General features: G+C 34.5%; 1 long non-coding RNA gene across 2 annotated transcripts; it reads right to left on the bottom strand.

The window, feature by feature from the left end:
- Positions 1–1977: 1977 nt before the first annotated feature.
- Positions 1978–5633, bottom strand: LOC147509261 (uncharacterized). Of its 2 annotated transcripts, XR_015218448.1 has the most exons (5): positions 5422–5633; positions 3886–4080; positions 3714–3806; positions 2391–3586; positions 1978–2303 (listed from the first exon to the last, which is right to left on the bottom strand). It is a non-coding gene; the product is annotated as an uncharacterized LOC147509261 (long non-coding RNA). The 2 variants fall into 2 exon arrangements; XR_015218449.1 differs by lacking the exons at positions 1978–2303; positions 3714–3806 and having other exon boundaries at positions 3184–3586; positions 3861–4080; positions 5422–5605.
- Between the last annotated feature and the right edge of the window lie 17510 nt (positions 5634–23143).

The raw sequence follows: 23143 nt of genomic DNA, 5'->3' as shown, positions 1-23143 counted from the left end.
CAAGGACAAGCCACCCGATCCTTTCATTTTCCAATGTGAGACAGTACAACCATATCCTTTCAAAATGTATCCATATTCCAAGTATTTTCCACAACCATTCTTTTTCTCACGATCATTCACTAAGACACCCTTTCGTTGAAGGAAAAAGAAGAGCGTACACACTCAATTAGGTTCTAAGTCCATCATACTTCATTCTCATTCCACTACGCCAGGTCATAGGAAATCTTGGTGCTTATTTTGTTTGGGGGTGCTTTCTGTAATAATTATTTATGGAAAGACCCACAACTTTTTAGATTGTTGATGTATGGTAAACTGGATGTCAATTAATATATTTTAGATAAAGTCTCGAGTATCTGACTATAAAAGACTCATCTTATTTTTCGGTGTACTCCATTCCAATCTTATATTATGGGAGTGCTCCATTAAGGTAACCGGAAATGGTTGTAAGTGCCAGATCCTTAGTCCATGTTTCATATGACTCACACATTCATATCATGCACTTTTTCTTATTGTTTGAGTAGTGTTTCTCTATGGAGTGAGTTTCATTTTTATTTCTTTGTCGTAATTTTGTTTTTCCAAAAATCAAACATATAAAAATTAGAAAATTTAAAAACATAAAGATATATTAGTAAGTCTAGGGAATCTAACTTTAAAATACCCAAGTTTTTGTACAATACCACCTTTCTAGAGTATAGGCCACAAAAATTTTTGAACATAAAAAGAGTTTTCAAATTTTGTTTGGGGGTGGCGTATTTTGGTTTTTCATTGCAAAACTTTTTGCCACCCTATGCCTGTCATGTTTACTCCAGTAGAGTCTAAGTTAGTTAGTTAACTAATTTAATTGTGCTATTGAATTATTTCATGAACCCCTTTCTCCCAAATTGTTTCGGGGTGGTATATTTAATTTTAGCACATTGTACGTTCACGTATTAAAATTGCATGTATAAATATCGAAATATAGAACCCATGTGCCGTGTTGATTTAATTAGGATGCATAATATAATTAGGTACCTTTATTTCGTGCCATTTAACTATTTCGCGGAATTTCGAAAGCTAATCCTATAGGAGCCACGATATGTGCATGCTTGAATTGTGAACGTATGATATTATTTTATTTCTGTTAGATCGAGTCCGATTATGTCCCAAGTGCTATTTATTATTTCATGTTATCCCCATAACGAAAGAAACTTAAATAGGAGTTGCGTATGCTTTTATTTTTTTATATTAGTATAGATTAACCTTCTTTTTTAGGTGCTCCTATTTACAAGCACATTTCTATGGTACTCTGTGCAAAAGCACGTAAACAAGTATTTATTTATGTTGTTGTTTGTGTTATGTTTCTTTTGCAAATCTTAGTTAGCCTATTAAATATTGATTAGTATAGTGGCTAGCAAGGTATCAATCTTACTCTAAATAAATAATTGATGATCGATAATCGAAATTCCTAATCTAAATTACTCTAATAGATGCAAGTAAAAGATTTAGCTAAGTAATAATGAATACATGCACTACTACATAAAACCTACCACTGTTATATATAGTGGTAAAAAGCTTTTAACCACTGTTTTAGAATTATGGTAACAACCACCGTGACTAATAATCCTAACAAAATCGTGGTATTAAATTCATAGTATTTACCACGGTTTCTGTCATGGTTTTAACAAAAACCGTGGCTTATGTTTTATGAACTACTATATTCAACTGATGCTAAGACTGTGGGAAATAGTGCTTGCAATTACCACGGTTTAGAAACAAACGTGGTTTACATTGTCCCTTTATACCTTTGTTTTTCTAAAATCGTGGTTAATAAGTATTTTTTGAAAAAAAAAATCCCTGATTGTTTCAGTTTCAGCATATTAACAAACCTGCAAAATGATTTTCAAATAGCCTATCCATCACAAATAGCTGTGTCATATAACATTCCACACTAAATTTAAAAAACATATTGCAACTAACCAAAACAAAATAAAATAGACATCCAACAAACAAACGACAATGCATTGCTAATTACCATTTCAAATCAATAAATAATAAAGAAAAAACCATCCAAACTACTTGTTCAATCTAAAACATCAAAATACTGATCAAGTTGTTCCATCTAAAACATCAAAAGCGTAGTATACTTCTTTCATCTATACATCAAAAGACTTTGACAGTACTTGGATCCTTTGTGTGAAGCCTTATAATACCTTGTGATCGAGCGTTTAACTTGTAACAATATGCAAATGGTGAGATCAAAGCCCCAAGCCTTAATTGGAACAGACACCATAGCCGGCTCGAATGTTCCATTATGCTTGATGAACCTAAGAAATTCAAGTCAAACTAGTTTCAAGTAGGATTTAAGAAAATCATGGTCAACGCCTTAATAGTACAATTGAGTAACCACTTACATGTCCTTGAGAATCCATTTCCCAAGCATAAACAGAGAGAAACACTTGAAGCCAAGCCACATTTCGGTTCATACATCTAGACTTGACATTTTTGTATCATACCCAAAGCCTTAACACAATTTAATTTGTACATGCAACCACTCTTATCTCTGAAACTGACAATCAGATAGTCCTACCAGCATACCAGGTGCATGGAACTATATAATACATAGCAACAATGATAATTTCGATCATCAAACCAATCCTATATACATGTATCGGCAAGACTTAATAAAGGGACAAAGGAAAACATATTAGCAACTTAAATAGTACTATCATTATTTCAGCACCAAACACCAATTCATTAGTTAAAATATATAATTCAACCCAACAAGAGAACTCCATTATGATATATAACAAAACTGTCTAACTCTAATTTCAACAAAGCAACATTTAATATAAACCTTCAAATACTCAAATAACATGAATAAAATTGAGTAAAGAAACTAAACTCTAATTGTATCAAATTCTCTGACTTCATTTCACATCTCTAATATTAAGGTAGCTATAATATTAGAATGAAAAGAAAACTATGAACCAAATACCCATATCAACTAGAGTAAAGCCATGAACCATATCTTCATATTCAGGTTTGTTAAAGCACTCTTGGCACGCATAAGGTTCAACACAATATATTCTAGTAGCGAAGCACTAGCAAAATTACAATACTTCCAGCAAGAAAGCATGTACACAACCAAGGACTAAGTTACTCAACCATCATAACCTTGAATAAACCGAAAATGTGTAAACAACATGAAAACAGTAAGGAATACTAGATATGTAAAATATGGAAGCCATCTCTATATACACCTTCACATATATAACTTATGGGAAGAAGCTTACTTATATGCAGTATGCACCAGCCACCAGCAAAATAAAAAACTTAATAAGTTGCATACTCATAGCGTAGATATAAAGATCAGCATACCTCGCATGCTCACAACAATTACATTGAAGTAGCTGATATTCCCAAATTCTTTTCTTCAATGATATAATGAGCAAGAGATTTGATGGAGAACTGGTGAAGGATGAAGCTCTAGCCCAAACTCATATGCTTATAGAGGTATGAAAGGAGTTGTAATCTGACCTTCATTTTATACTCTTACACAACTCGACTTTATTTTATACTTTTGATCATGCTGTTATAATAAGAAGAACTATACACAATAACAAACTAACTTTAAACATTGAAACAATCCTGTAGAGATGGCCACAACCAGGCCACCTGTCAAAGCCACTCCACCAATCTGCATATAGCTAAATTAATCCAACCAAAAGATGCACTCAATAGCAATACCTATTATAGTTTATCCTCCAATACTAATCACTAACCAGTTGTATGCTATAAAAATAATTTCCTCTGAAGATCTATATGACCTGCCCATTTGATTAAGAAATAGATCCATCAGTACACCAATAAAGAACAATTACAGTTTCAATTTTACTAGCAATTTACCTATGCAGAGAATGCTGCTTGTAATTGTCTCTGTAAGGTCAATATTATCGTTCTTTTTAAGTCTAGTGGGTAGAATAGGGTAGTTATCCCACATAGACAAACTACCATTGGCATTCAGAAATAACCCATATGGCATGTCAGGTCCAAAATTCCATATGCCAAGTGTCCTCAAGCAAATCCTTATAATCACGGAACCTGTTAGCAAAAATCAAGAAAAAGGCCTAAAAGAGTAAATAAAACCATAGACATTGTTTATATAGTTTAACAGTATGAAACATAACTAGTATGAAAGCACATCTTACCAAAAACGGTCTGGAGGTGGGTGTTCATCTGCAACTAAAAGGTGAGGATAGAACCCACCCATAGGAGGAATATGTTTATAGAATTAATCGGTATTATAAAGTATCAAGGGTCCAGAATATGATATAATGGAATCTAAGTGTGTGTGTGTACGCGCCATTCTGATATGATTTTCAAAACTATCACCCCTTTCCAAAAATAAGATATCAACTAGGGAAGGCAACCACTACTATTTCATCTATGTCCAAACAGAGGTGAAGTCAACACTCTTTCAAGGACAGAAGAGTGTGAATGCTACATAATTCTGCTCCCCACGTATTTATATCTATTTACACCATTACAAGGCAAACCTATCAGTTCTCCTATCGTTCTCAAAATGAGTGCACACTTTAAGAGAGAGTAGTTAGTCGATCGTGTATTCAGCTAGTTCTAGAAACTTACTTACTAATTCTTCACACCAGCTTTATGAGAGAGTGACTAAAATAGAACTAGTTGTCTCTATTTTGTAGAAATAGTAACAAGTAAAGGACAGGGTCAGTATTTGTGCTTAAGCAATACTAAAACACTAATTGTCACATTTCCCACTATGCGAGTGACAAAAAACTATCTTAAAATGTGACACAAAGCAAAATATGTGCTAGTGTTAGATGCCTCTCCTCTAACTTCCCTCAAATCCCCCTTAGTAAATATCACTCCAACATTACGCACGCGAAGGGGGGGGGGGGGGGAAAGAAAAAAAGCTAGAAATCCCAAACAAAGGTGTATAACAAACGATATTAAATTTCTTGAATAGACCATCCAAATTGACCCTACATTCAAAATAGATATTAAGGATTCATTTAGTTCTCAAAATTGCACGAGCATTGCCACAAAACGATTATCATCTGGAACACATCAAATAGTAAAGCTAAACAAACCTTTTAACAAATTTTACTCATCAATCAGGAACGCATTAATCAATAAGCGAATATTATTTTACACCATTCAACAAATTCCCAATAAATATATATCTAATTAAAAAAACCAACAAACAATGGCGAGGGAAATTTTGTGAATGAATTACAACGTCTGATTTAACTTCTTACGCTTTAAAAATACCCAAAATTTTGGAGTCTAAATAAATATTAGGACACTGAAAAAGAAAAATTATTCAAGTTTGAGAAATTATTTGAATGAAAAGAGAGACCTTGCAATTTACTTGACAAAGTTTGAAAAGTCAATAACAAGAAGACTTACATGCGAAAATAGCAATCTTGCAGTTTGTCGACTAATTTCTCAACTCGTTAACTGGTGGTAGAAATTGGGGAAACAGAGAAGTGGAAGTACAGAGATACAAGTCGCACTCGAGAAAGAGAAGTTGGGTTTTGCTACAGGCATACGGTTTCCCCCTTTTTTCTCCTTTTCCTAACTTTACTTCTTTAATTATTTTTCGGAGACTTGCTTTATCCACGGTAGGTGTAATTTTGCCAAAAATATAAACCACGGTTTTCAATGAAATAGTGGGGTATACGAACACCACAAAATAGATTAGCTATATTTCGTAGTACTGTGGTATATGTCGTATTGTACGTATACCACTATTTTACAAAAATAGTGATATATGCTTGTTCCAAAATTAGAAAAGTGTTTTGTACCATGCTAAATGACTATAAGCCACTGTTATTATGGAAACAGTGTTTTGTACCATGCTAAATGACTATAGTTGACCAACCGTGGCTAATATGTTTTTATGTAGTAGTGATGGTTGATTTGATTTGAGATTTAAACTATGCATAAGCTAAACTAATTAAATATATAAATATGAATCAAGAGAAAAAGAGAGTATTTTGGGAGAGACAAATCCACCAAAATTATAGAATTAGTCTAATAGACCTATCATGCTTAGTAAAATCACCAATAGAAACTCACCATACCTACAAATCTTATGCTCATAACCATGATGTTAGTATGTGCATTTCAACATGCTTTCAATATACAAGTACTTCTTAAATCTCATAACAATGCTCATAACCATGATGTTAGTATGTGCATAACCAAGTACTTCTTAAATCTCCAATGATATCTTCTATCTAACCAAATTGTGTTTTAAGTGATATTCAATATACAACTCTAGGTGTCATGGAAAATCCACATATGGCATTAACCATATAACTAATTGAGGTGCCATAAAGAATTTAATCATCACACTAGAACACTAAAAACTAGAAGAAAAAAAATCTAGGGTTTGTGGTATTTGGCTCTACACAATCATGAATTACCCTAAGACCTCCTAACCTCCACAAGGAGCGTTAGATCAATGAATGAATAAAAAGAAACTCAATGGGGGATTTATACTAGAACATGGTAGAAGAAAAACTAAACTAAAACATAAGAAAAATGTTTCATCTCCCCTCCCAAGAGAAGGGAAATTAGCTCCTCATACTATGCTATGAACATAATATGAAAAGGAATAATCTTTATTAATGGTAATGATGAAAAAGGTCTGAACTTTATTCTCTCTTAATTCTAGATCTAAGATGCAAAAACTAAATTTCTTAGATGATGTAAACTGAGGTTTTTGTGCCTTGTATATTGGCTTACATGTTCGTCTAGATAGATATGTGAATCATATATTTATATGGTGTCAAACTCTCTAAAATATTTCTAGAAGCAATCCTGGAAAAGTTGGATTCATTTACACAAAAGTCATACGTGGCCCACTTTTGTGAAACTCTTAGTTTCCTAATTCTTGTGAAACTCTGAATTCTTTTCCATGTTGATCTCTTCTTCCTATAAAGTCGAAATTAAGGCTTTGAGATCAGATTTAAGAATCTTCTAACTCAATTATTATCCTCTTTTAGAGTACCATTAGGCTTGGCACTTATGGAGACAAATATGATGTTTTTGCCCTAGGCCTTTAGCTGTAATTCCCAATGACTCCTTTTTTACTTGTTTGACTTCTTTTCCCCCCATATTTCACATTTAGGTTCTTTGACCTGCAAAAAATCAAATAGCATCATATTAGAATCTTTAAATATAAAATGGAAACTAACATACACATAATTGGGGATATAAATTATTACTTTTGAGCACTTATCACAGCCCCAACTAGCATTTTGTTAGTCTCTTAGCAAATATGTGTTAAACTAGAGAAGTGTTCAAAGCTAACAATACTAATTAAATAATAAACTAACTCACTTTCGGTGCATTTACCATATGCAATAAGGCCTTAAATCTTTAGGTTACCCTTAAAGGACGAGGTATAGCCTCGTGAGGGTTTTCAGTTGATATACTTACAAAATCAATTTTACATATGAACTATGGTGAAATCTAGAGAAAGCAATTTTTTTAAGTTTAAAATGTCTAAATTAAAAGGCTACTACTTATCACACCCATGGTCATAAAACATTAGGCTAAGGTTCTATTCATAAAGATAGAAAAGACTGAATAATCATCCTAACTAGAGCTTATTCATTTTTAACCATTTTGATTCATTTCTCGTTTCCAAGCAACGAAATTTCTACCTCACTTTTGGACTAATATTTTGACTTCAAATCTCAACATTCCATACACTCACAAAAATGTCTCTTATAGATAAGTTTTCAATTTTACCTCCATATGCAGGAAAATGAGTAAAAAGTAGAACATCCCACATATTTAGTCAGAAAGACGGAAATTTGCAAATATATAAATAAAGTCTCATGAAAAGAATGTCAATCACATTTGAAGTGTCGGCTCCTTCACTTTAGCATCCTCTCACCTATTCTACACTTCATATTATACTTTAGTGATAAGTATGGGTATTAAGACAGGGCTTAGGACAGGTTAACAAGAAAAGGGTAGCAGGTGCACACTAGCACAGTCGGTAAAACCTTTGGGTGATGATACCAGAGGTCTGGGGCTCTAACCCCGCCAGCATCAAAGAGTTACTAATCTCATTTAAAACAGGCTTATCAAAAAAAAAAAAAAAAAAAAACAAGAAAACAAGAAAGCAGTAAAAGGGATTCAAAAATTTCTGAGAATATACTAAAGACTTTTTGCACTTGACCTTGTTGGAAATTTCTTCACTTTGTAGATCATAATACTTTAAATTTCTCACCACTTCTGCTCAATTATTTCAAATTTTTTAAATTTTTTTTTCAATATATATATATTTTTATTTTTTTTTCAATTGGATCACTTTGAGCTAAAGGGATGATTTCTTCATTTTCTTTGGTAAAATTTCTTTCAGAATCTTCTTTGTTCTAGCTTTCTCCATAGTTCTTTAGAAATCCTCAGAAATATGGGTAAAGCTAATAATATGGGATATACTCCTTATATGGAGTTGGGTTTAAGCTGATTGGTTTAAGAATAAAAGGCTTAATATATAAGGCTCAAAAGCGGTTAACATGATAATCCTACTAGGTGGGATAAAGACTGATTGGTTCACTACTTGACTTAGTAGTATGATATTCCGCTTTGAATATACTACAAGACCTAATGGCTATCTCCCCAGTTGATGCCATCTCGTGATTGCCCAAATCAAGAATAAATGAGACTGCACAACGAATTTAAGCACAGAAAAATGGTTGAGTCAACTTGGACTCAGATTTACGAAAAGACTTTCCAAGAAATTAAAATTGAAAGGCTCAAGTCTCACAGGTCAAGTCTCTGTACTAATTATCTAATTTGGTAGAAGTTTAAGTTGCTCTTTCATTTGAAATTCTTGTAGTGGTGTATTATATGAACTTACTCTAGACTAAGTCTTTTATTAGTGAGATCTATTTCTAGTAATAAATATTTAGTCTAAAAGTCATACTAATCCTGACTATGACTTATAATTTCCAATTTTCATTAGCCAGTTTAAAGGACAAAAGTATATTTTTCACCTAGAATCACCATAATTCACATATAAAATTTCTAAATATTGTAATTAAAATTTTGCAAAATTTTAATTCTCACCCCCTAACTAAATTAGGCATTGTCCTCAATGACTATATAAGATATGTAAAATATTTTCCATAGTTTAAATGATTAGAGAAGGAGGGATATTACTTTAAATGCGTGCAAAATTACATCAGCTAAAATATTTAGAATTTATATCCTTAACAAAATAAATAAGAGTGATGATTCATAAGGATCAATAATTACTATAACGACTAAATATTTGTCATGTGCTCAATCCATAGAGTTACACGTCTCCAAAAAGGTGGAGAAAAGGTGCTAGAGTGGAATGCATGAGTAGCATGTACAAATGACACGATTGAAAATAATTTAATAAATAAAAAAAACAACAATTAATAAAATAACAATAACTAGAATCAATAGTTTCATTGTTTAATAGAATATAGGATTTGTCTCTCCCTACAAATAAGAGTGCTAAAGCCATATTAGACAATCAAGTACATGAGTGATCAAAATATTTCCTAATTTGAGCCTAAATAAAGTATTTGAGCAACTGTTTTAATTTTGGGCGGCCTCTCTTTTTAACATGTATTTGCAAAAATGTCCTTGAAAAAGGCTTAAGGTATATTGGCCAAACTTAAGAAAATAACCAATACAGCGCATCGAATTAATGAAGGATGGTCAATAAGTCATTAAAGTTCAAAACTAGATCACAAAAGAGTGAACAAGTCCTTAAGGTTAAGGTCCTTCTTGCTCTCCAAATCCTCTCAAGAATAAACAAATACTTATAATCTACATTCTTTTATTATAATCGAGAGCACCTGATCACCCCATGTTCTCCCAACTCCCTCATTGTAACAGTAATAGAAACAAAAACATAAACATAAACCCAATATCTATTGAATTCAATTGAGAACTTGAACAACCTGTTTCTTTTTCTAATTTTTGGTGTTCTTTTTCTTACAGAATGAGAAACCAAATTATCCACATCATTAAGAGAATATAAAAGAAAAAGAGAAGCGAAAAGTTGGAGGAATGCTTAGAACCAAAATTAGAGAAACTTAGAGGAGCTAATCGGGAGAGGGGGATGTCAAAACTACTGTTTGGACACGTAGAGTTCCAAATTTTAAATTTTAAAACACTATGTAGGCTGTGAGATGTCGTTGTAGCTTCTGGTTTAGGTTGAGAGTAGGTGTTTTATTGTTTAGTGCAGCTGGAGGTAGAAGATGGAGGCGATGAGTGAAAGAAAGTATCGGGTCTTATTTGTTTTCTATAATAATACCCTAGTTGATTTGGGCTTTTTAGATTTTAGGCCCAAGTGGTTATCGATTAGGATTTGGTCTGAAACTAAAATGGATTCTAAGAGAATCTTTAAGAAAGATACCAAAAAAAAACATCAAATATTTGAACCAAACCAAATACCAAACCAAACCAACACCAAGCAACTTTAGGAGAAACATCAAATATTCGACACCAAACCATGCGCGGCTTTCGCAAAACAGCGCAAGCGACCAAGCCCTAGCCCACGCAGTTTTTGGTAAACCCCGACACATCAAAATTTGGTATTCGAAACACTACGAGATAGAGGCTCAAACTAACACCAAAGCCCACGCAGTGTTTGCAAAACCTCGCAGTTTATCCAAAGTGAGAGAGATTTGATGCAACTCCAAAGCAAACACCAAATTTTTGCCGATTGGTGTTTGCTTTGGTGTTTTTTTGGTGTTTTCATCAACATGTGTCACTCCTGAAGATGAAAAAACACCAAATATTGAAAATTTGGTGTTTGATGCTAGGATAATGTCTCTCCTAAATATGCTCTAAATTACTTGTCCGGAATAGAGAAGAATTTCAACTTACTAGCTAAAACACACTTAACACAAACACATCACACATCACACATAATAGTTCTAAACTCATATCAATTTAATTCTCATTCTTAAATAAAAATAATCACTCAATTCATAAACTATTGAAAATTTAAAATAGTTAAAAACAACTAAGCTCATGTCATAAAGAAATTAAATTAAGAATTAGTTCAATTTCATTGTCATGAGCTACTAACTAAACTATCTACTTAAGCTACTTGGGTTGCCTCCAATAAGCCCTACGTTTAACGTAGCCATTCGACACAGATAGAGGAAACTTTAAGGTTACCCCCTAACTAAATTAGGCTCATATCCTAATGTTGTCTATAATTTTGTGGAGCTAAAGAGTTAATGTATATTGATAACTTGTGAAATATACGGACACTCAAAAATAATCAATCCAATGCAAATATAACCACACATTGGGTTGCCCCAATATTGCTAAGTTTTATGTCTTCAGCTAGACGTAGCGAGGGTGCACCTCCCTCTTCATAAAGAAGTGCACAATCTGATTAATGGTCTATTTGTAATTTAAAATTCAAAAAATTTGAGGACCTTTCCAAAAAACATGATATGGTGGCATGGGATCATATGTGACATAAAAAAGATAATAGAACGTTGAACCATAGAGATTACTTAGATCCAATAAATCAGAACTAACAAAAGAAATCATGAAACTTCTTAATTTTGAAAAGTACTTTATGTCTATTTGACATGAAAATGAAGTTAAGAAAGGGTCCTCATAAGAAAATTCTACCAGATACGTATCATTTTCTTTTACTGGTTCTAATGGACGGGTAGGTTGTGGGTTGAAAAAATTATATATACAAGATTAGGGAGGGATTAAAATCTAATCCTATGTTAGAGAACTTTCTAAGTGTAAATTTAGAATCAGTCACATGGGGAACAATTGTGTTCTTCTCAGCCATGGGGTAATCAGAACAGTCCATAGTATCACTATTTGAAGCCTCTTTTTCTTTGAGTGACTCTATGGCATAGGAATCAATTGTCTCTCTGATTGTTGGGTTGTTACTAACCTCTAAACGTAGAAGATATTCTTGAAAGGAAAGATCGGAGGAAAAAAAAATCAAATATTACTTCTTCAGAAAGTGGTTCATTCTTCGTAATTGTACCTATTTCTTTTGATAAAATGTTCAATGGTTTTGGGTCATCTTGAGTGATTCCTATTTTGTCTTTGTTCATGGGTTTATCCGAGTCTACAATACCACAAGAAGATACTTCAATTTGGATTTCTATATTGGGAGTTGAATAATCAATTGGTTGAAGTTCTGGTTAAGTACTTGCATTTGTTTCCTCTTGTAAAATTTTGGTAGGACAACTAGTAGATTTTCTAAAGAAATCTGTGATTTGTTTTTGCTTTTGAGTATGGCCTACATTGTCTTTAAGAGTTTGAGGGTTATTGGATTCATAATGATCGTCAATATATATCCCTAGTTCTATAATATTGGTGTAACTAAAATCGAAACCATCCTCACTATCTAAATTTCTATCTAAATCTTCAACAATTTCTATAGTATCTCCACCCATGGTAGTTTCATCTATGGTCGCACAATGAGTCATATTATGTGGATTGGGAGGATTTTGAACTAATTCATTTTGGAAAATTTTGGTGGGTTATTGGTGCTCACCTATAGTATTTATGGATCCCAGAGAATTTTCGACCCCATAGACAAGGTCATTCCCAACCGAAATTGGGAGAGAATTCGCAAGTTCTTCCATATTCATAAAAAGTAAATTCATTTTAGATTGGAATTGCTCAAAATTTTGAATGAGTTTTTCAATATTTTCAAGCGTATCTTTTCAAGTTGGTCGAGAAAACTCTTGTTTCATTGATTGTCTATTTCACTTTGAGGTACATGGACACATGAATTTATTATAGGTGATATTGTGGCTCACTATAAGAATTCTCATATGTAGGGTATTGAAATTGAGGTTGTTGAACCATCGGTTCGTGATAAGGTCTAGTAAAATTTTGACTTTGTGAAAAAGTCACGAGGGTTCCATTACTCTTGATAATTGTGATGATAAGGTATTTGAGTAGGTTCCCTATAAGTTTCATTTACATAATCTAGTTTTGTACAATAATTCAACTCCTCTTTACGTGTTCCTCTACTTTTAAGTCTATCCCTAGACTGAGTATATTCAAGATATAAATCAAATCTCGACTCTATTTCCTTTTGAATAGATTGAATCCATGATTCTCCTATTATAGACATGTATACTAGGCTATGTCAAACAAATATAAGTAGACACCTATTATGATTATATAAATAACTAACTAATATTATCATATAGACTTAATATGCAATGCTTACTTTGATGTTATATGCAAATAATAGTTTTATACAAAAGAACCTAAAATTTAAAATCGTAAACTAGACAAGCTGGAAAGATCTTACTTGTTCGACAAGCAATATTACTCCAAAAAGTTTGACATTTTTACAGAAGCTACCTGACACGTCCAGGAAGTAGCCTGTAAACTTTTAGAGAAATCAAAGCTTGAAAAGTCCTTCTATACTGTTTAATACTGCAGATTCTAGTGAAGAAGCTTTCTGCACACACTGTAAACAATCGGCTGGTTAAAATAAGTAAAACAGCACTAAAAATCATGAAATTTTTACTGGAGTCTCGTCATGTCTCAAGAATGATCCTATAAAAAGTTTGGATTATTTGGAGTTTTGAAGATCCTTCTTCTCGGCTATTCTTCTAGAGACCTTGGTCTTGAAAAACTGCAGCGACACACTGAAAACAAGCAACTAGTTAACCGGTCAAAACAGGTAAAAAAATACCGAAAATTTTACTGGAAGCTCCAGACGAATTGATGTTCCTCCAGTAAAAAATTTAGAATTTTTGATAATGTCCAAATAATTCTGCTTGACAGTTTTTACAGATGCTTTCGTCTTGGAAACTGAATATGGGGTACTGCAAATATGATGTTAGTGAACCAGGTAAGACAAGAACAAAAATTTGAAAAAATTCCAGTAAATTACTAATACTTTACAAATCAATTTTGTAAAATTTCAAAAATTTTGAAATTTATAAATATGTTTTATGTACTGTTATTTTCTATTAAACAAATACCAAACTTTATGAAAATACTTTATACTATGCAATTCTAATTTAATTATGCTAAATTAATCTAATTATGTTAAATATGCAATTTATACTATATTAATTCCTAAATTAAGGAAATCTAAATTAAGTATTCTATCACATAATCAATTTAGAGCGGGCAGCGGCTGATAAAAGCCCAAAACTGTAGTTTTAACCCCTTAATAATATTATATTTAGACCAATTATGTTTATAGTAAATAAGAATTAGTACTGTTTACGTACTTTTGTGTATTTCAGGACTTGGAGTCAAATATGTCACTTTTGCAAGAGAAATGAGCAAAAGTTGGTTGCTAAGAAGTTCTATGGTTAAAGCTCAAGTTTGAAGGAGGAAAAACCTTTTTAAAGCCCAGTCAAAGCTGAAAAGTCAAAGTCAATGCAGGCAGAAACAGAGCATAAAAGTTAACAGAACTTCCGCAGAACGTATCTTTGGACTTGGACCTCGGAATTGGGCTAATTATATGTCAAAACGACGGACTCAGAAAGAGCTTTCTAATGGTCTAGTCCTGGATCCAATCATAGTAGTAAAAGTGGGCAAAAATGCTATTGCAGTAATTTCCAACATAGAAACCCTTCTTGGACTTAAGTAACTAGGTTTTGGGCTTGATTTAGTGGCCCAAAACATAGCTCCAAAGCCCATGCACGAAATTATAAAACTAGCCCTCTCTTATATAAAGAGGACTAAGGCAAAACTCTAACTCTAACCCTCATTAGTTTAGTTTTAATTAGCTCTCTCTCTTCTCTTTAGTCTAAACCTAATTATTGTTTATTAGCCTAACCACCATTAATAAAATCCAAGTTAGTTATATTGTTTCTATTATGTCTTCTTCTTCTTATTATTTTATTCATGATAAATCCATGGTTCATAGCTAAACCTCCATTAGAGGGGTTTGATTGAACCTTTGATGAAGACTTAATGTGTTAGTATAGAATTATTGTTTTAAAAGTTTCAATTCTAAAAGGTAGTTCATTCACTATGAGAATGGGTTTAAACTTCCTCTCATGTTAATAATTAGTTGGTTAGAGATGCCATAAATAATTAGGGATAAAAAGACCCAATCTTTATGTTGAACCTTGTGTGAAAACATAAAGATTAGGGTTGCAAAAATCTATACTAACATGTTAGGGACAAATCAAGGTGGCTATCAAATCTCCCTAATCCCTTCTTCTCATTCACATCTTAGTATTTAATTGCCATAATATAATTTAGAATATCTTAATTAGTTGTTCCCACATATTAGTCTTATTAAAAACGTTGCATTCATTAATATTGTTGAATTGTTTAAGTTAGTGAAATTATTACGTTCTAAGCAATTAGGAGTGAAACGAATCTTTACTCAAGTTATTGCATGATAATTGAGAGTAGAAACTTTGATAACGATAGACTAAGAATAGTTTTTAATTCTACCTAGTTAAATTAGCTAAGTAGGAGTAAAAGCATATTTTCATTTTATCAAATGGCGCCGCTGCCATCTTAGGTGTCTTTAGAATTAAATTCACTTAGTTTTTTCAATTATGCAATAGCCCTATTCACCCACCCACCCTTTGGCTCAAATCTGACCATGTGTGCTGTTTAAAAAAAAAAAAAAACTGGATTTTTGCATTGCTCCTAGAAATCTACTGGAAATTTTCGCACCTGTAACTCTGAGCGCGCCCGCGTTCTGTTTACACTATTTTTGAGCGCGCTTGCGCCCTTCCTTTCAGTAAGCTAATTTCGAGGTTATTTCTAAATTGTAGGCCCAGCCCATTAAGAAATCGTGCGAAGTTCTATATCTAAAAAAAATCAAAGCTGTGGCGCTGCATCTCAAGAAAAGCTTCGATTTCAAACCCGGTGGCCCTGAGTCCTCTTTTCATTGGAATTTATTGTTTATTTCAGTATTCCAAGCATCCACAGGACAAGTAAGTTTGTATTAAAGACACTATTCATAAGCGTAGCAAGGAGGCACTCAGGTTCTCCTCATTTCTTCTGTCAGAGGAGTTTAAATTCTAGTATATCAGGTTGTTGTTTGGCTGCTATTAGCGATCAAACAACAACCTGATATACTAGAATTTAAACTCCTCTAGTAGTTTTTTTTTTTCATATTGGCCTTCGCCTTGCATGAGATTAAGGTCCGGTAAGAGTAAACCATCTAAAGTTATCTATCGTAAACGTCAACGCACATGTCTATCTAGAATATCACATACTACACCTGCATCAATGGCTGAAGAAGCAGAGACTCCTCTCCCTAGTTTTTACAAAGCCTTAAATGATGGCCCTAAGTCTTGCATCGTTCTTGCAGACCCAGTGGGGGATATTCGAATTCCCCCAAATATTTTTAATTTGTTACCCATTTTTCATGGTTTAGCGCACGAAAAGCCTTATCAGCATATGCGTAGGATTGAACAAGTTCTCACTACATTCCATCATCTTAACGTAGGTTCTGAGAAAATTAAACTGAGGGTGTTTCCTTTCACCCTAGCCGATAAGGCGGCGTCTTGGTTAACTGCCCAAACGCCTAATTTTGTGGACTCATGGGCCAAACTTGTTCAATTATTCATGGAACAGTTTTACCCACCACTGAACACAGATGAGATGATTCAAAAGATTCATTTATTCCACTAGAACCCTCATGAATCCTTTTCAAAGGCCTGGAAGCGGTATACTGATCTTCTTATAGAGTGTCCACATCATAACCTTACAAAAGACGCGATTGTTCGTGCCTTTTTCAAAGGGCTTTTACATCATCATAAAGAGGTTCTTGATATAATGAATGGGGGGTAGTTTCCTTAGTAAAGGAGCCTCAAAGGCTTATAGGTTTTTAGAAGATCAATCTAAGTGTAATAATAACTGGGGGGTAACGACATCCCCCGTTCCACTAATTCTTCTTCCACAGCCAAGGTTGCCATTATGTTTGACGTTAAATCTGATCCTGAGCTTAAAACTCGAATCAAATCTCCCACAAAAAAGGTAGAAGACATTTCTATTCAATATAAGCCTACTCCAATCATGAACGTTAACTCTATTCCATGTAATTTCTATTTTAGTCTTGAGCATACCGACTCCTAGTGTCCTCTTGTCTATGAACAACTATCACAACCACCATCATAGCTGGATAATGTTTGCTCCATAAATAGCCAACCTAACGCACCTTGGAGACAAAACCCCAACTTCGGTTTGTGAAATAATCAATAAGTTACACCTCCGGGGTTTAATAATCAAAATGTTAGGCCAGCAAACAACTATAACCCTCCTCCACCACGACAAGGACAATGACCAGGTAATTATAATAATAATAATAGAGGTATTGTCCCGGTTAATAAAAACTATCACAACCCACCTGTTAATAGTCACCGTGAGATATTTCCTGTCACACCACCTGTGGCAACTACACCTTCATAACTGGATCGTTTCGATGCCTACATGCAAGCTCAACAACAGATTCTATAACAGATTCAACAATCCATATAATAGTTAACCCAAAAGAAAACCCAACCAAAAGGTGTGTTTCCAGGTCAAGATATACCTAATCCTAAAATGCCAAACACAGCCTTTGAAGTAATCGGTAATACTAGTAACATAAATTTAAATGTAGGTGAGTTAAATGCCATCACTACTCTCCGTTCTGGCAGAGTGGTTGATAACACCGTAACTATGCCCATTGATACACCACCAGTGGTCATTGAAAATGAAAATTTACTAGATACCGAAATAGAAACGAAATATCCTATCCCTGTAGAGGTACCAGTTAAACCACAACCCAAGAAAAAAGTGGCCAAGGTTAAAACTCCTATTGACCCATATGATAAATATAGAGAGAAACCACCGTTTCTCCAGAGACTAGCCATGTTAAACAAGGATACAAATTTTGATGAGATTAGGGAAGTTTTTAAAAATCTAATGATAAACCTACCTTTTCTTGACGCTATTAAAAAATTATCACAACATGCTAAGTTTCTAAAAGAGTTGTGCTCTACTAGGCAGAAAACAAACATTCCAAAAAAGGCTTTTTTAATTGAACAATTTCCCACTCTATCTAAACATAATGGAATTGTTAAGTACAAGGACCCTGGTCGTCCTACAGTATAATGCACCTTAGGGGATACCCACACGACAACTACTCTATTAGACCTGGGGGCAAGCGCTAACTTACTCCCTTATTATCTATATAAACAAATAGGTCTACAGGAGATGCAACCTACTAAAATGACGTTGCAATTAGTTGACCGTTCTGTTAAGTATCCTAAGGGTGTTGTTGAAAATGTACTTGTTAAAGTTCAAGAATTTTACTACCCAGCCAATTTCGTTATTCTCGACACAGAAGTCGCTAACGACTCTGTTCCTATCATTTTAGGGTGTCCCTTCTTGGCAACTGCCAACGCAGTCATAAACTACCGTGATGGTTCAATATCTATGTCCTCTGGCCATATTTCTATTGAGGTAAATGTTTTCAAAATGATGCAACAGTTACCCGATACAACTATCGATAGAGAAGTTAACATGATCGAGAGCTTAGCTCAAGATTATTTCAACAACACATTTCCAGATAATCAGATGCATCAATTCCTTTCCTTCAAAAGTTTGACTTTGACGATGACTCCGACATAGAGGAAGTCAATGCCCTTTTCGAGTCTACTCCTATCTTAGATCCTTCTGTAGCTCCATCTTCCGAGTTTGAAGACCTTTTACCTAAACAAGTCTTTACTACTCAAGACAAAGACCCTCCAGAAGCCTTTCTACCTATTCCTCCCACCCCTGTGCTTAAACCTCTTCCTGCTGAGTTGAAATACATTCAACTTGATCCAGATGGTAGTCATCCGGTGATCATAAATTCTCAATTATCTGCTAATGAAGAAGCACGTTTGATTAGGGTGATTAGGGAACATCGTTCCGCAGTCGGTTGGTCCCTAGAAGACATTAAGGGGATTCATCCTAGTGTATGCACACATCACATACATTTGGAAGATAATGCAAAGACTTCATGCGAACCTCAGTGCCGCTTGAACCCTGCCATGAAAGAGGTAGTCAGGGAAGAAGTTTTACGGTTACTTGATGCGGGTATCATATATCCTATCTCCGATAGCTAATGGGTAAGCCCTATTCACGTAGTTCGTAAGAAATCGGTGGTTACCATTGTGCGTAATGCTACTGGTGAATATGTTTCCACACGAGTTCCTATGAAATGGAGGATCTGTATTGACTACAGACGCTTAAATGCCATGACACGTAAGGATCACTTTCTTTTACATTTTATAGATCAGATGCTCAAACGTCTCGTTGGTCATGTTTTTTACTGTTTTTTAGATGGCTACTCTGGCTATTTTCAGATCATTATCGATCTTGGCGACCAAGACAAGACTACCTTCACATATCCTTTTGGAACATATGCCTATAAACGAATGCCTTTCAGCCTTTGTATTGCTCCTGGTACCTTCTCGTGGTGTATGTTTCATATCTTTAGTGACATGGTGGAGCGCTTCATGGAAGTTTTCATGGATGATTTTTCTATCTATGGAGACTCTTTCAGTGACTGCCTGTCTAACCTTTCTAAAGTATTGACACGGTATGAGGAAAAGAATCTTGTTTTGAATTAGGAAAAGCCGCTTTAACATCTGCACCGATTATACAGCCTCCCGACAAGTCTAAACCTTTCGAACTTATTTGTGACGCTAGCAATTATATTGTTGGTGCTATGTTAGGCCAGAGACTAGATGATAAGTCCACTGTTATTTATTATGCTAGTAAGACTTTAAATGATGCTCAAAGAAATTATACTACTACGGAAAAGGAATTTTTAGCTGTGGTTTATGCTTTAGATAAGTTCCATCCTTATTTGGTTGGTTCAAAGACCTTAGTGTATACTGACCATGCAGCTCTTAGGTACCTTCTCACTAAGAAGGATGATAAATAAAGATTGATCCGTTGGATCCTTCTCCTGCAAGAGTTTACCTTAGAAATTAAGGATAAACGAGGGGTCGAAAATGTAGTTGCTTATCTAGACTAACAAATGACAGTGATAGTGATTTTGAATCCATACCTGATTTTTTTCCTGATGAGCATCTTTATTCTATTTTTTTTGCACCTTGGTATGCCGACATTGTGAATTTTTTAGCTTCTTATATTATTCCTGATGCTTTATCAAAAAACAAATGTAAGAAATTTTTTGGCCAGAGTTAAGCTATATTATTGGGATGAGCCCTACCTTTTTAAGTATTGTGCTGATCAGATTATTCGTCGTTTTATTCCCTAGTGGGAATATACTGAGGTTCTATCCTTCTGCCATGACAAAGAGTGTGGTGGCCATTTTAGTGGTATGAAAACGACAGCTAAAATTCTGCAATGTGGTTTTTATTGCCCTACCTTTTTTAAAGATGCCAAAGTTCATTGCAAGACATGTGTTCATTGCCAATAACTTGGGCGTATCACTAAACGTAATATGATGCTTTTAAATCTCATTATGGTAGTGGAAATTTTTTATGTATGGGGGATTGATTTCATGGGTCCTTTTCCTATTTCCTACGGTTTTATTTATAATCTTGTTGTCGTGGACTACGTTTCCAAATGGATAGAGGCCATGGCTTGCCTTAGCAATGACCATAAGACAGTTGTGTTTTTTGTTAAGAAATACATTTTCTATTGTTTTGGCATCCCTAAACCCATCATCAGTGATGGCGGAACACATTTTTGCAATAGAGTTATTGCTTATTTAGTTAAGAAGTACAGAGTTACCAATAACGTGGCAACTCCTTATCATCCACAAACTAGTGGCCAAGTCGAAGTCTCTAATAGGGAAATTAAAAAATATTAGAAACGACAGTAAATCCTGATCAGAAAGATTGGTCTGAGCGTCTAACAGATGTATTATGGGCGTATCGGACAGCTTTTAAAACTCCTATAGGAATGTCTCCCTTTATACTTATATTTGGAAAACTTTGTCACCTGCCTGTTGAATTGGAGCACCGTGCTATGTGGGCTATAAAAAGCTTGAACTTTAATATTGATAAGGCGGGTGTCAAGCGCAAATTGAAATTAAATGAGCTTGAAGAAATCCATAGCGATTCTTATGATCTCGCGAAAGATTATAAAGCTAACATGAAACGTGTTCATGATAAACAAATTTTGTGTAAAGAGTTTGTAGTTGGTCAAAAGGTTTTGCTTTCCAACTCACGTTTGCATATTTTCCTAGGGAAATTAAAAACCCATTGGTCTGGTCCTTTTCTAGTTACTGAAGTTACCCCTTACAGGGCAATCACCTCGGTAAATCCCAAGGACAATAGTACATTTCAAGTCAATGGCCAATGGTTAAAACATTTTCACAAGTTAATGTCCTCAGATATGGAGTTAAACCTTTGATGTTTGGTATACTTCCTTTCATTTCCATATATTGGTAAGTGCACCATTAAGGTAACTGGGCCCTCCCTTTGGAGTGTGTGGTTGTAAGTACCGGATCCTAAGTCCACGTTTAACTTAATTCACGCTTTCCAATTTTGCATGTTTTCTCAGTTTTGAGTCATGTTTCTCTATGGAGTGATTACGTCTTTATTGCTTTATTGTTTTCTTTTATATTACACCTTATTCATAAATATATATATATTAAAACCCTATAAAGAGTAATCTAGCAAGTCTCGGGTATCTGACTTTAAAAGACCCATATTTTTAAACAAATTTTCTAAACCCAATTTTCAAAAATTTGTTTGGGGGTGGGGTGTTTAGTCTTTCCATTCTTGATCGCTCAACTTCTTATTCTTGTTGTGTATGCCGTTTAGTCGTATTTTGATTCGAGCTGACACTATCTATGAATTTAGATTTCTTTTGATCACATAACTTATGTCATTCACACGTTTGGAGGCATTTTTCATCTTCTTATATATCAACCATGGTTAGATTTGAGTTTTTTTTTTATAGATCATTGGATTGTAATTTCTCTGCTGATCATTTTCATAGCTCATTCGCAAAAATCAGACCGTTAACGAATTGGGAATTTTAGTTTTAAGTTATACGAGGCATAGGATAGGATGGGTATTACAGATTTGTTTTGGGCTTGGGCCCGATATTTTAAAACCCTACCCAGTCACGTGCCCCGCACGTGATTTCCTATTTAAAAAACACCATGCATTTTTTTCTTCTCTTCTTCGCCTCCATACTCAAGAACACAGCCTAAACCCAGAAAACTTTGAGCGTGCACGCCCTTTGGGCTAGACAAACTTGAGCACGCCCGCGCCCTAACCTCCACAGAACCCCAGTTCCAGTTTAAACCGAGTGATTGGTTCACTATCCTACACCTTACTTTTACCACAAATTTCAAATACAAATCTCGATGGATCCTAAAACCCCTAAAATCCTTCTTGAGCAAGTTTTTACTGCTCCACAGTTTGCACCCTTCTACGATGCAGAAAGCATATTATGAAGTGGGAAGGGTTGTGGTATTCTACGGATAAATTTTACTACCCACCCGGATTTGGTGTTCTCTTTTTACAAGAAGAGGGTGATTAATGGTCGTAGGATTTTTGTGGAGGTGAATGGTAGTCAGAAGGAGTTTACTACAACAGTGTTGGCTGAGGTTACTAGCATTGAACAAAGAGATATCGTACTCACCATGTAGGAATCTCAGCTTGGTGGAATCGGTACATTGATGACAGAGAAAGTGTTGGAAGGACGTTAAAATCCTGGCTCGCATTGTGTTCATCAGACGTCTCTAAGAAGAAACCAGCTGGCTGTGGCTTAGTGGATTGGTAAAAATGTGGTTGCCACCACGAAAGCCAGTGACATCAATGCAAGTTGTCTGCACATTCTCTAGATCCTTTAGAACAGGAGGTATGAGTTTTTCATCCTTTAGTTTATGATACATGAGATTATAGCAGTTGGTGAACTTAATTTAGTTTTCCCTACATTAATCACAAAGATTATGTTGTTTTGGGGATGTGTTCCGGAGTCGAGTAAAGTTAAGTTGAAGGTGTATGAGAATTTCGGAGTGTATTCAGAAGGAGTGGAATTTGGCTTAGGTTTTGGCTACTGAGATGGAATCGGATGAGGAAGAGGAGGAAGATACAACCTGTTTTGATATAAGAGCTTCGGAAAGGGCTACTACGGATGTAGCCCGTGTCTCCTTACTTCATCGTGG

This window comes from Coptis chinensis, chromosome 3 (assembly GCF_015680905.1).
Source record: "Coptis chinensis isolate HL-2020 chromosome 3, ASM1568090v1, whole genome shotgun sequence".
Classification (NCBI taxonomy): domain Eukaryota; kingdom Viridiplantae; phylum Streptophyta; class Magnoliopsida; order Ranunculales; family Ranunculaceae; genus Coptis; species Coptis chinensis.
This window is presented reverse-complemented; position numbering and strand designations above follow the sequence as displayed.